Source organism: Oryza glaberrima, chromosome 3 (assembly GCF_000147395.1).
Source record: "Oryza glaberrima chromosome 3, OglaRS2, whole genome shotgun sequence".
Taxonomy (NCBI): Eukaryota; Viridiplantae; Streptophyta; class Magnoliopsida; order Poales; family Poaceae; genus Oryza; species Oryza glaberrima.
In genome coordinates, this window is record NC_068328.1 from 17980743 (window position 1) to 17993304 (window position 12562).

At 48.6% G+C, this 12562-nt stretch overlaps 2 pseudogenes; one reads left to right on the forward strand and one right to left on the reverse strand.

Annotated features, from left to right (window-relative positions):
• Positions 1-6291: 6291 nt before the first annotated feature.
• Positions 6292-7956, reverse strand: LOC127766294 (probable carboxylesterase 15; annotated as a pseudogene).
• A 162-nt stretch (positions 7957-8118) lies between these two features.
• On the forward strand, positions 8119-9817 carry LOC127766470 (protein SRG1-like; annotated as a pseudogene).
• Positions 9818-12562: the final 2745 nt, after the last annotated feature.

The following is a 12562-nucleotide window of genomic DNA, read 5'->3' on the forward strand; positions in this document are numbered from 1 at the left end:
CGCTCCTCGCCGCAGCACAACGCGATGCCGCCCATGAAGCTCAGCACCCTCGCAGCCCTCGCCTCCACGTCCTCGCCGCCCTGTAGGAACCGATCGAGATCCTCCATGAGGATGAGAGACCGCGTCTGCATCCCCGCCGCCCTGCAGGAACCGGTCGAGATCCTCCACGAGGATGAGAGACTGCGGGGTGGTGTGCAGGAGCAGCGCGCAGAGGTCGTCGCTGTCAGCGTGGGAGAGATCGATGTCGTAGCCCAAGAACTGCGCCGACGCTCACCTCGGCGTCCTGGTGCTCCCGTCCACGCCGGTGTTGGCAAATAGGCACAGCTCGCGTCGCTGAATCTCCGTCTCATCGGCGACGGACTCGACGTGCTGCAGGTAGGGCCGTAGCACGTGCGTCCGGTCATGGCAACGCACTCGCAGCACTAGCACCTTGTCCCGGTTGGTCCATGCGAGGCGCGCGCCAAGGAATACACATCCATCACAAATGGACAAGTCGGACCCTAGCCGCAGGGAGAAGCCGCCGTTGGTCCTCGACGCGGACGACAGCACGGAGGGGGCGTCGGCGTCCTCGAGCGACGGCAGCGCCGCCATGTACTACGCCACCTTGCAGAACCGCGCGGCAGCAAGGAGCACGTGGACACGGCAGTGGTGCGGCCGAGTCGGCTCGACCGGACCCAGTCAGGATAACGTGCTGCGCCACCAGGGGCATTCTCGGCAATTTGAAATTTTGCTGACCTCTTTTCCTCCGGAAATAATAAAATAATGGCCAAAGTATCTACTAGCTAATTACCAGTTTTTGGTGGTGTCCTACAGCAAATTCGCGATCTTACGGTGCCCACCGGCTAATTACACATTTTTTAGATGCCCTGTAGGAAATTTTGCCTTTAAAATAAAAGGAGATACTTAGGGTTGGAAGAGGCCAGAAGTAGTTGTGGCATTCCTTGCAAACAACAGGATTGGAAAGCTAAGCCTTCTATGTTTACGTTTCTGTCACTTGTTGAGTGTGTGTTAGAAATGAATCTTGCCTCTCTTTTTTTCTCCACAGAAAGGTGAAGTTGAAACTTAGGCCATGTTTGTTTCAGCTTAAGACTATTGTAAAATCTATATTATTAAGCCAGATTACTGTAAGTTGTATTATAATAAGCCGACATATAATAAGCTGTTAGTTGTTAGTTTCTCTAGATTATTAGCTGTTTGTTAGCTGTTAGCCACTCAATAATCTAAAAAAGCACCTTTAGAGTGGATTACCAGATTATAGTAATCTGGCTTATAGATTGTAATAATTTATCATAATAAGCTATTTGTTTGTTTCAGCTTATTCCTAGTTGTAGGATCGAACAACAAGTACTAAGCCAACCAGAGGGGGTGAATGGTTCTAGTACCCAAAAACCGAATCTTTTAGCGGAATTAAAAGTTACCCTCAAATTCAACGACACGCGGTTGTTGATCCGAAAAATACACACTGGCCTAGGAGATCTGCTTAGCTTCAGTGCAGGTCCAAAGGTTGATGAGATGTGGGCATGCCAGTTAGTTTGATCCTGCAACTGACAAGATATGTAAATAGTAAATCAAATAGCCGATCGGCAGACAAGTCGATGTAGTAGTTACAGCCGATGCCTATACTAGCCAATAGCCGATGCTAGCCGATAGCGATAGGGTTCTGAGCCATCGGCTTTATATCCAATGTAGAGTCCGACACTTGACTTAAATAATGACATAAAGGAAATCTGGTGATGATAATATAGTATAACAATAATATAATCCAGTATAAACCAATCGGCTAGCAATGATATGATAGAATAAACACTGATCCGAAGGTTAAAATATACATCGGCTGGAGGTCCGATATCATAAAATCCACAAGATTAGATAAATAGTGAAACCTTTGTTGCGATCGGCTAAGTCCAACTTATATGCATATACAATCCTTATAAGCCGATGCAACGTCCATATAACTTATCGGCTAGCACCCCGATAAAATACTAGCATGAACCTATCGGCTCAACAAGACTTATATTATCAACTACAATCTAGTAGGTCGAACCTAACCGATGCAGCATGAGATTGTATATGATAATCTAATACTCGATGAGCCGATAGATCTGTCTAATGTGATGGATATAACAAATCTATTTATAACAACATTGTGATTGTAGAGATATATCGGCTAAAACAGAAGATCGGACCTAACCGAGACAGTTCCAACTAAACCGATGCGTCTCTAAACACAATGCAATTAGAGATAGAATTGAGATATCAGGTAGGAAAATATATCAACCAAACTAGAGCGATCCAAGAGATAGAAGCAATGAAGCCTTAAATAACGCCAATGTAGCCGATAGATTCACTAGGGCCAGCGGAACATAAGACGATGCAGCCCCACGTCAGGCGCCAAATTCAGCCGGTTGATAAGTAAAAACGTCAGAAAAGAGGGTGGCGATGCGCCGAGAGTAGTTGTATTGATCAATATATTGATAGATTACAATGACCCCGGGTGTACATATTTATACCCATAGGGAGATACTAGTCCTTGTCGGACAAGAAAGAAACTAAAGATAAAAGGAAAAGATAAAGTCCTTTTAGGACACTAAACACACTTTCCTAAAAGATAAAAGGAAACTAACAAACTATTCCTAATTGATAGATAACTTGCCATACCGCATTCTCTTTGAACTCGGTCTCTTCTGGACAAGCTTCCTTTAGTAGATCAATTTCCTTAATCGAATATAGCAAGAATCCGACAACTGACGACTTGATAACTCTCATCGGCTAATCTCAGGACTTCGAAGCCGATGCTGACTCTAAGCCGATGATTACTCCGAGCTTACCAAATTTCACTGTTAACAGTGGTCTGACCGGAGTAGATGCGCCAGTCTAACCGCCTAGAAGCCTTTGGTCTGACCACCGAAACCTGTCGTTGTCGCCTGTTGCCACCGCCGGATTGACCGCCGTTAACCCGCCGGTCTGACCGGTTCAATGCCATTGGTCTGACCGCCGATGTCCCACCAGTTAGACCATCGAACCCAAGCAAACACAAATCGAAGATTTCTCAAAGTAGATTGCAACTTTATAACTTCTCTCTATCTTTACAATGTGCAACAATAGCACTCCTCACGAAAATCTTGACTAAACTCGAAACCCTAACTTATCTTTCATCTCAACTCTCTCTAAAGCGATACCGGGAGGCAACACCCTCCCTCTCTATTTATACCCGAGGTAGGCAACCTAAAGCCACGAACCAATTTTGTACAAGAAGTCCTAATCCCCTAGAAAACCTTACCGTACAAGAAACAAACTTAACAAACTCCAATCGTACCAAATTTGGACTCCCTCCGAATTCGACTCCGCATCCCATACGCACACAATATCTCCATCGTATGCTATATGGAATCTCCACCAACCACGTGCATTGATCTTTAGCCTAAGCATCCCGCATGATATCCTAATCGTCCAGATGCCATCTTCTCCCAAGTTGACTCCCAATCCATCACCGGCAATACTCTCCTGAGGTATCAAGACCACCTACACATGCATCAACCAAGAAACCATATCCAAGCATAAGCTATCTCCAACTTGACTCATTGTTAGGAAAAAACAGTATTACATACGCATAGTATCCATCTAGAAGTCATAAACATGAATTATCCACAGATATCCAATGAATCAATACGAAACCAAAACCGACACATAGTCGGCCGGTCAGACCACAGGCTGGCCGGTCTGACAGCACGCATACCTCCGGTCTAACCGGCTACCAAAGCCCGTTCTGACCGGTTCTCACCTGTCAGCAACAGTCCCTGTTCACCTGCAAATCCAATCATCTCCAAAACCACTTCGCCAATAATCTCCAAATATCAAAACCAATAATATCATATGCCAATTGTTCATTACAGAATAAAAATCAAACACACTTTGATTTTGCACTAATAATACGGATTATAATAATATTCCTAAGCTGAATCAAACAGGGTCTTAGATATAGAAGAGGTGGATACTACATCTAATTTCATGCATACTATATATACTTGTAGATTAAGATGTAACATATACTTTAGGCTGCCGTTAACACACAATTTCTAATAACTCTAACATTACTACACTTCTATTGAAGTTTCTGTAGGGTGACACTTTCTCTCTCTCTCTCTTCATTCTTCTCTCCTCCATCTCACCGTTTAGTTCTATATGGTATCTTAAGTATATGGTATGCTTATGGCTTTGTCCTACTTCCCAAGGTGCTTCTTGTGCATTGAGTTAGCTCCCTATTAGTAACAGTCATTGTTCCTATACTAGATGTGGCTAGTTAAATCCTCAAGACTATCCCAAAAGATATTAATAATATAAGAGCAGGCACATTAGGCTTTATGTCAGCCGACGATGAATAAACAATTCAGTTTTTAGCTGAGCTGGAGCAAAGAGAACGGAAGGAGAGAGAAAGGCTGACGCTTGATTAGTCACTAGCTCCAGCATATTGCTTCATACCAATTGCAAGAGCTGGTTAGATTAGAACATTATAAAATAATCTTCCAGAGAAATGTGTTATGTAGCTAGTTGTTGTATAAGCTATCCCTTTCCACTACTAAACTTGCTCTAATATGTTGTATTATTACAGAAGCCGTACAATAGCAATGGAATAGCAGTGGAAAAGTGTGCATGTGTGTTCAGTGCCTTAGAGCAGGTACAATAGTAGACTTTAAGTCAACTATAAACACATATCGAGAAGATGAAAGAAGAGAGAGATGATCAGCGGGCTATAGATTTGTAGCCAGCTACAGCACGGGTTCCAAGACACAGTGCATGTATGACAAGGGAGACCAGATATGAATAGTGTAGTATATATTTATAGGAAACTATTGTATAAATTAGCTATTAAATTGACTATAGATGATTTGGAGCTAATTATTGGCTATACTATTAAACTTGCTCTTAAAAGCAACAGAATAGCACTGGAAAAGTGTGCATGTGTTCAGTGGCTTAAAAGTTAGAGGCCCCAAATCTATTACTAAGAGAAGGTACAATAGCAGACTACAAACCAGCTACAAACACATTTCGAGAAGATAAAAGATGATAGAGTAGATCAGCGGGCTACGTCGCTGCAGCACAGACTCCAAGATACATATATGTATAACAAGTGGGACCAGGTATTAATTGTCACTAGTAGAGAAATGATTTTTCCGTGTGGACAAAAGTGATTTTTGCGTGCGGATCTTCTAACCGTCTGGAACGAAGTGTCCGCAAAAATCGCTATTTTTGCATGCAGCTGACGCACCCGCACGCAAAAATCTGATTTTCGCGTGCGGGGTGGTTATGTCGCCCACATGAAAAAATAAAAAACCGAAAAAAATAATATCCAAAAAAACAAAACCCTAGCCCTAAAGCTGCCGCCACCGCCCTCCTCGCGGTCGCCGTCGTCGTCGCCGTCGCCATCACGGTAGCCGGATCCACCGCCTCCCCACCATCCGAGCCCGCCTGCCTGCCGCCACCGCTGCCAGATCCTGGCGCACGCCACCGCGCGCAAGCCGTCATCGCCCGCCACCGTGCGCACACCACCGAGCCCGCTGCTCCCGGTCGCCCGCCGCCGCGCGTACGCCGCCAAGCCGCGCAGTGCCGCTGGCCGCGCCCGCCGCCGAGCCGCGGGAGTGAAAGAGAGGTGGGAGAGTGAGAGAGGATAGAGAGGTGAGAGAGTGAGAGAGGATAGAAAGGATAAGGATGAGGATGGGTGGATAAGGATGAAATTTTGAAGTGATGAGGAGGGAAAAGAGGAGGAAGGATAGACTTGTAGGCAGGTCTATAAGAGACCCGCACGCGAAAATAGGCTTATTTTTGCGGAAAAAGTACACTGAAGGTCCCTCAAGTTGTCATCGGGATAAAAAACGTCCTCGAACCGCCAAACTATATATGCGAGGTCCCTTAACTATACAAAACCGGTCACCCGAGCTCCCTCGGCGGTTTTGATCCCGGTTTTGTCCTACGTGGCAGCTGAGTCAACGTGGGACCCACGTGGGCCCCACATGTCAGCATCCTCTTCCTCTTTCCCCTTTTCTCCCCTTCCACATCTCTCTCTCTCTCTCGTCTCTGTAAGGTGGCTGGGGCGAAGTGGGAAAGGCGGAGGCCGGAGGGCGGCGCCACCACGGCAGCCGGCGGAGGCAGCATGCGAGCGCAGCGGCCGGCGAAGCGGAGTGGAGCGGCGGTGATGGCAGGCAGGGGAGCGCGCAGCGACCGATGAAGCAGGGGAGCAGTGGCGTGTAGGTGGTCGGGCGCTTGCCGAGGCGGTTGTCGAGAAGGAGGGCGTAGTCAGCCATCCTGGCACTGTCGCGGTCGCCGGAGTGTAGGCAGTGCTTCCAAGCCCAGCGCGCACCGCCCAAGCGACCTCCATGCCCGCCGACCACGCCCCGCTGCTCCCCCGCCGCCTACGCCCGCCCACGCGCCTCTCCTCTCCCCGCCGCCACCGTCGGTGTCGACAAAACGCTTGACGACGCGCATTAGGTCGCCGGAGGCGGTGGACCAGGGGTTGATGGTGAAGAAGCCATGCTGCTGCCCCTCGAACTCGAGCACCTCCATGGGCTTCCACATCACCGCCAGCCTCGGTGCGTAGTCCAGCGCGCCCGCCGACCACCACCAGCGTCGGCGCGAACTCCGCCGCGGTAAGATCGGGGCTCGCCGGGCCGAACAGGTTGTCCGCCGTGGCGCCCGCAGGCAAGGAGAGCCACCAGTAGCGGTCGTTGAGGGGGTAGTTGAGGAATGCGTCGTCAGGGCACGCCGCCTCCGACAGCGTCCGCTCCATCCCGCCAAAGAAGGACATGAGCTGGACGTAGCCCGCAATGCGTGCGGGCGCCAGCTCAGCCAGCCTCGCTGCGTAGTCCAGCGCGCGATCGCGGAGGAGGTCTCGCCCGCCGACCACCACCAGCGTCGACGCGAACTCCGCCGCGATAAGATCGGGGCTCGCCGGGCCGAACGGGTTGTCCGCCGTGGCGCCCGCAGGCAGGGAGAGCCCAATAGCGATCATTGAGGGGGCAGTTGAGGAACGCGTCATTAGGGCACGCCGCCTCCGACAGCGTCCGCTCCATCCCGCTGAAGAAGGACATGAGCTGGACGTAGCCCGCGACGCGTGCGGGCGCCAGCTCAGCGCGCCCGGAGGCGGAGCCGAACCGCACGGCGAGGTAGTGCCCGATGGTGCAGCCGAGTTGCCTGCTGCCGCGCCCCGCTGCTCCCCCGCCGCCTGCGCCCTCCCGTGCGCCGCTCCTCCCCCCGCCGCCTTCGCTTCGCCGGTCGCCGCGCGCTCGCTTGCCTGCCGCCACCGCCGCTCCACTCCGCTTCGCCGGCCGCCACGCTCGCACGCCGCCTCCGCTGGCCACCGTGGCTGCACCGCCCTCTGCCTCTCCCGCTTCGCGCGGCCACCTTGCAGAGGTGTGAGAGAGAGAGAGAGATGATGAAGGGAGAGAAAAGGGGAAATGTAAGGAGGCTGACATGTGGGGCCCACGTGGGTCCCACGCTGACTCAGCTGCCACGTAGGATAAAACCGGGATCAAAACCGCCGAGGGACCTTGGGTGACCAGTTTTATATAGTTAAGGGACCTCGCATATCTGGTTTTGCGGTTCGGGGACGTTTTTGTATCTCGCTGATAAGTTGAGGGCCTTCGGTGTACTTTTTCCTATTTTTGCATGCGAACCATCGATTTCCGCATGCGGGCCTCTGAAGGATCTGCACGCGAAAATGGGAGGCCGATTTTTGCATGTGGACGTGAAAACGGTCCGTCCGTAAACTAGTGTGTGTAGTATATGTTTATAGGTAACTATGGAATGAATTGGCTATAAAATTGACTATAGATGATTTGTAGCGGTAGTTGGCTATACTATTAAACTCGCTCTAATTAGCAGCAAATTTACAAGGCCCAATGACCCTATCGATCCGATACCTTGATCGATGCAGCGACGCTTCATTTCCTCCTGCATCGTCATAGTTGGCGATATTGCAAACATCATGATACAGTAAACTCGCGACAGAGATGGCATGGGAGTAGACCAATATGATTGGGACGTTGATATATATTTGTGTCTGTGTGTGGTTTAGGATTCTTATCTGCGTTAAGTGCTCTGCCGTGAACAAGTTGTTGAGGCCCCAAAAGGGGTCACGCTCTGCCTCAATAAAGTCATTCTTGATATTTCGACCGGTTGTAGAGGCATCCAAGCAATGGAGGCATCCAACAAGAAGGCCGTCAACAGGGACGCCATCACGGAAGAAGTTGCCGCGGCATTCGCCGAATCCAATGAGAGGTACTACCGATCCGATGAGGTAAATGCCGGCATCGTTGTTGGCTACGACGATGACGAGGCCTACGAGCTGCCGGTGGTGGACATGGGGAGGCTGCTTGACCCGGAGCTTGCGGGGGCAGAGATTGCAAAGCTTGGCTCTGCATGTCGCGATTGGGGTTTCTTTCAGGTCAGGACTCGATATCTGTATCATATCTATATTTATATAGTTATATTGTTTATGCATATCCTGATTTCAGTTAGTGAGCGATGGAATCGACGAACAAGTGGTAAATGAAATGAAAGACAGCACGGCCAGATTCTTCAGCTTGCCACTTGAAAGCAAGAAGACAGTGGCAGTCCGAGAGAATGGCATCGAAGGGTTTGGCCACCATTACAGCAGGGTATCTGGTAAGCTGGACTGGGCAGAGAGCGTGATCCTCGTTACTCAGCCAATCTAAGACAGAAACCCGGAACTGTGGCCTACAAACCAATCGTCCTTTAGGTGCTGTTTCTGATCCTGTTCCAAGTGCAAGTAGCAGTCGACCTCAACAGGTGCTGCCTTATTTTAATCAATTAAGCATGCATGTATATACACAGTGATGCACTTGAGAAGTTCTCCGTCGAGATGACGAGCCTGACAATGAGGATTGTGGGCTTTATGGCTGCTGACCTCGGTGTGGAGCAGGAGGCACTTGTGCGCGCCTTTCGTGGCAGGCGACAGCCGACAGAACATGTTGTTGCACCACTATCCTCCGGCCCGGACAAGGTGATCGGCATCACGCCGCACACCGATGGCCTCAGCCTGACGGTGCTACTGCAGGTCGACGACACACCCGGTCTGCAGATCAAGAAGGATGGCAGGTGGTTCCCGGTGCGGCCGCGGCAGGGCACCTTCATCATCAACGTTGCCAACATCCTTGAGGTCCTCACCAACGGCGCTTACAGGAGCGTCGAGCACAGGGTGCTGATACATGCACGCAAAAGCCGAACCACCGTCGTGATGTTTCATGATGCCCACATCGATGGAATGGTCCAGCCGATTCAGGAGGTGCTCAAGCACAACGGAGCAGAGGCACGCTACAGATCCATTGAGAAACTTGAGTACATGAAGGGACACTTTTCGGTGCGTCTTGACGGGACACGATTCCTGGACAGCCTCAAAATATAGCTTGCGAAAGTATTGCAGGGTTATCAAGATATCACTGTTGAAATTCAAGATATAGCCTGCACCATTTCCTTTTTTCAGTTGTATTGTCTTCAATAAATAGCTGTAGCTTCTTTCAAAAGCAAAGACCAGAATAAATTCTACTATCTAAAAAAAAAAGGAGTTGTGCTATGTTAACAGTGCCATTTAAGTTTTTGTTTATAGTGCGCACCAAAATTTGGACGTAGGGGATGACACACGTTGGAGCGTGTTGTGGCACACAAGATGGGCTTCCCTAGTTTCATATTTAAAAATAGAAATGCAGTATTATTTCTGTAAAATTATTGCATGTGTGCTTTAAAATTGCTTCTAGTAGCTTATTCATACTTCCGTATTGTGCCCACACATACAATAAAATTATATTGTTTGCACAGTTGTATTTGTTTGTTTAAATTCGTTTTATGTGAATGTAGAATTATTTATTTCATCTGAACCATACATTTCTTTTTCTTTTAGTGTTGTACACCCTCCATACTCCCGTTACAAATATGTGATTATTTGTAATATGTGCAGTCAATATGATTAAACTTTGACCATAGATATCTCTTCGATTATACTCGGTACTATTTATGTTTTGACAATGGTAATGTGACTAAATACACTTCTACTCAAATGGTTTCAAAAAATATTATGATTTTCCTTAAAAGATATATTTTGCACTGGTAATTAATAATCATTTACTTATGACTCGACTGGAGGTAGTACTTTTAGGGGCAGATCCAGCGTTAATAGCGTTTGTGTTATAAAAGTTAGCTAATCTTGCGGAACGACGACTAACCTTCTCGCTCGCTTCCATCATTGATCACTGAAGACATGTCAAATGACAACACAGGAACACATGATATTTTTTAACGAGATTCAGCCGAAGCCAACATCCCCGGGGCTCTGATTATGGGCGCTCCTCCTAATCAATATAGCTCCTAGCCGCTATGAATCCATGGCCACGCCGCCATCATGCATCTCCCTACTTGTCTATGCTACATTGTAGTCGTCATGGTTACATTGTGGTGCCCCCTCTCTATTTAAGAGAGTTGCCGGGATTCAAAGTTCGACTCTAACTCCACCCCCTACCACCTATTATAACTTCAAGTCCAACTGTAATCAAATAGACTAGTATATTCGACACATATTCTAACAAACTCTACCTTGGCGAATATATGCCACCTAGAAGTAGTAGAATCACCATTCCGATCCACCGGTCCTCCAGACTTGGGTTGTCTTCTTTGCAGTTTCATCGCAAGCCACCCGACGAGCCTGCGCCAGACTTACCGCCTTCAAGACACTCCGCTATTCCTATAACTTCTTCCTATGGACTCCACCTATAATAGTGCTCCACTTTCTTTCATATCATCGCATTCCTTTTGCCAAGCGAAATTGAGTTATTCCTAGCTATCACATCATAGACTCTCCGAAGACCATGTTCAACTTCGCCTTCTGTCTTTAATTTGATTTTATCTAATCCATGGCCAGATAACCCGCATCATCACCAAATAGATAAATCAAGCTCACCAGACTGATGAAGAAACCTTTTCTTCCTTGTAGTCTTATGAACCGAGCTAAAAAAATCCAACATCCACGCTTCTCCGCATCCATAGACTGAGTATCCGATAATTTGAGAAAATCACCGTTGCCTCGAATTACTTGAAGAATTACCATGATAGCCTTCGCTCTTACTCTTCAGTGACGCAGATTTTCATATATCCCTATCATGCCAACCCATATATCCTAGATATATCCTATACTGCCAAACAGTATCGTCGACCTCATCAATTATATTTGACCCACTGTTGCCCGGATCTTTTCTTCAGTTTTGATGTAACTCTATATATCTCAACTCCTCATCAAGTCCTATATATATCATGTCTCCGCTAGATAATTCCATATGCGACCTGATTAGCCTGTTGCCGCCAGTCTACTCGCTTTTCACACTTGCGAACTACACTTGCGAACTATTCATCTGTATAACCTTCTTGTCCTTCTTTTGGATGCGTTAACAAGTTCCTGCAACGAACCACCGTCCGTTGTACTCGGTCTAACGTCCAAGCTCTGCAATTTAACCAGTCCGTCGGTCTGACCACCCTGCCGGCCCAATTTAACCGTCATACATGCACACCTTGCGTATTACCTTGTCTTCCTGAGCTATAACTCTCATGCACTGCATCACCATGATCACCATATAGCGACACCGTGCTAGATTACATGACCATGTCATAGTAGTGCCGCACTTATGCATGCCATTAATGGTCCACGTGACCATTGACGATGCACAAGCTTAATTTCACTACTAATCCCTTTTTCATGCAGCTAATTACTTTAGGTGGTGTTTGAATCTTCTTGTCGAGGAGTAACCCTATCTAGCGGGAGGACGTGAGACCCCCCCCCCCCCTCCTCTTTGTGAGTTCAGCCAGGGGATTGGGCGCGATGATCAGGAGCATAATCTCGCCGGTGTTAGGCTAGCGAGGTGGATGGTGATCGAGGTGAAGACGAGAGATTATCCAGGTTCGGGCCGCTTGGTCGCGTAATACCCTACTCCTACGTGTGGATTTATACTTGGGTTGTTACAAGGATCCAAAACCTAAAAGAAATGATTAGGGCTTGGCTAGCCTTCTCCTAGAGTTCAAACTCCCAAGAGTCGTCCCCTTGCTCGACGGGCAAGGTCCTCCTTTTATAGTTCAAGGGGATACCACATGCACCGCCTCTACGCTCCCCTCCTTGGAGAGAGGGGCCCACATCGGTCTAGGTTAGCAACTGCCCATGCCTTGGGACGGAAGCGAAATGCACGCTCGTCCTTAGGTGGTCCCCAGCAAAGTCCTTCACCTGACACGAGGGACATCCCCTGTCATTCCCTCATAAATTTGTGGAGACTTCGTGGGTTCACGCGCGTGAGGTGTACTGACCGAATGCTGATCCCCTGCCGCTGATGGGACGGGGCATACCTGCCCCCACGCCGCCTGACACAAGGTAGGACGTGGGTGCGCTGCCGCCTATCCCATCCGCCTGTGACCGATCGCAGGCCGGTCAAGGCTGCCTGATGCACGTCAATCACTGGGCAACGCACGACCAGCCACGCCGCATTAAATACGACGGGGGCGATTGGGGCGCCGCCCA